Genomic DNA, 2,765 nt, shown 5'->3' with positions numbered 1-2,765 from the left:
CTCAGTAGAATAAGCACTCTCCTTGCAAGCGCAGGGTCCTGAGTTCAATCCCTGGTACTGCAAAAATAAATAAATAAATAAAATAAAAACATTACAATCTATACCTAGAAATTTAGTGGGCTGAGAATTTTAGCTATTATCCCTTCACCTTTTGAAGATTTTTTTTCCTGTAATCTTTTACTACTAATAAATGATAAAATATTTTCTATAAAGCTTTTCTATGTTTTTCCTCTAATTTTTTATTTCTAGTAAGAAGTAAAAAGACATTTTTCTTTCTGTTTTTAAGATTTTTCTCTTTTGGTTCCATATTCCTCATTTTCATTATTGTATATTTATGAGCTTGTAACTCTTTGACCCAAGGATTTGCATCTTTTCCATTTTTGAAAATTCTCAGCATTAAGTTACCTGTTGAACCATTTATTACATTTCCCTCATTCTCTCAGTCTTTCAGGATATTTTACTCTTGTCTCATGCTTTTCCTGATGTATTTTAATTATTCTTTCATATTTTCTCTTGTCACTTTTCTGCTTTTCTGCTTTGTCATATTTTGAGTGATTTCATCACTTCTGTCTTTCACTTCACACATTATTTCTTTGACTTAATCTAATCTACCATTTAGCACATAACTGAGTCGTTTTTTTGTTTTTTGTTTTTTGTTTTTTTTTTTTCCTGTATTTAGGACAGAGTCTACAGGGTCTACTGGGTCTTGCTATGTATATCAGACTTGTAGTGATTCTCTGGTTTTCAGCCTCCCAAGCACTGGGTTTAGAGGCGAGCGCCACCACACCCAATCTCATTCGCTGTCTCAGTGTGCTCCGCGGTGGGGCCTGCATAGTACATCGGGGATCGCTGGGCTTAATTAGGTGCTTTAGTCTGCTGAGCTATCAGGCTGGCCGCTGAGTCTTTAGTTTTGATTATGTCTTTCTTAACGTTTTGTTTTTACTTTAATAATCAGCTTTTTTTTTTTTTTTTTTTTTTTGCGGAACCGGGGATTGAACTCAGGCCCTTGCACTTGCCAAAGAAGCGCTTATTCCACTGAGCCATCTCCCCGGCCCAATAATCTGCTTTTTATTGTGCCATGTTTTCACTGCATTTTCTTTTCTTTTTTTTTTTAATTTTATTTATTTATTTGTGTGCGTGCGCCAGCTCAGCCCACCAGGGGGCGGGGCTGGCTGGCATGTGGTGCTGGGGGATTGAACCGCGGTCCCTGTGCTTTGCTAAGCTTGTTCTAAGTAGGTGCTTTAGACCACTGAGCCATCTCACCAGCCCCTATTTTCTTGTCTTTAATCTGTAATACTTTTATGTATCCTTGTACGACATTTTTCATGTTGTTCTACTATGTGAAGTCAGGCCAGAGCGCAGGCCCGGGGAGTGAGTGAGTGAGACGACTGAGGGCCGCGGGATCTTGAACAGACCCAAAGTGCAGGCCTGGCCCAGCACGGAACCCTTCAGCAGAACTCCCTGCAAAGAGGCTAGAGGAAAGACCCACCCAGCTGATTCAGGAGCAGAACACCTTGCCAGAGAGACACAAAGGTTTCCACTCTAACACCTGCAGCAGAAAGAAGTGGAGCACACAGCCAGAACCAAACAACACCCACCTGGAGGAATCTGAACTTCATAGATCCGGACCTGGTGCTAAGGTAATAACGCTATCTAAGCTCTACACCAAAGGTCAGAAGACAGGTATACAAAATGACAAAGAGAAGGAACAAAATGCAGTCTCAGGCCCCGAGTCCACCCAGTACAAATGCAGAAGACACTAGCACTGAGGAAACTGGAACTCACACACCAGATATCTCTGAAATAATAGCACTGACAGTAAAGAATCAAGTGCAGAAAGGTATACAAGAAATAATTTCGGGACTAAAAAATGTACTGGTAACTATAATCAAAGAAGTACTAAGTGCTTCTAAAGAATACACTGACAAAAAAATAGAGGAGAATACTATGTGAAGTCAGGTGATCTCTTGTTTGTTGTGTTTACTGACTCTTCCTTATGGATTAGTCTAGTTTTGTTTCATCTGAGCCAAACGTGTGGCTGAACTTTCCTCAAAAGTGGCAGCAGGGGAATTCCTAAAGGACATGTCCCAAACCATTCCTAGAGGAGGCTGTTTAGGATTGCAAAGGAAGAATCTCAAAATGCCTGGTGGTCAGCTCAAAGCATCTTATTAGAATAAGCATGCTCCGTAGGTTGTCAAGTATCCTCAAGGCAGACAGTAAGACAGTGATATTCTACCTAGGTATGTCCATACTGACTGGGTCAGGCAGGAAAGTACATGTGGAGGTTCAGGAAATTCGACTGGCAACAGTGTTAACTTCTATATATTTAGCAGCATGTTTGATCTGTCAATGCTTGGAGCAGCAACCTAAACAAACTATTCTGTCAGTGCCTGGAATGTTCAAGCCTTCAACTCAGGCTCCAAGCTATAGGGAAAACATGGGGTACAGAGTGATCAATACATTCTGTATTCTTCAGCGAGGACAGAAAAAAAAAAAGGAGGAAACTAAGGGACTCTGTAAATTACAATATTTTACTATGAGCCTTGTTTAATTGTTTTGTTTTGAGAGAGAGTCTCACCATGTAGTACAGATGGGCCGTGAACTCCCTTATGTTGTCCAAACTACCCTCAAACTCAGTGATCCTCCTGCTTCACCCTCTTGAGTCCTGGGATTATAGGCATGTACCACCTTGCCTGACATAGGTTTCTGGTTTTTGTTCTTTTGGTTTTTTGGGTCGTGTGTGTGTGTGTGTGTGTGTGTGTGTG

Source organism: Octodon degus, unplaced genomic scaffold, assembly GCF_000260255.1.
Source record: "Octodon degus isolate 3935 unplaced genomic scaffold, OctDeg1.0 scaffold00160, whole genome shotgun sequence".
NCBI classification, from domain to species: domain Eukaryota; kingdom Metazoa; phylum Chordata; class Mammalia; order Rodentia; family Octodontidae; genus Octodon; species Octodon degus.
Note: the sequence above shows the minus strand (reverse complement) of the source record.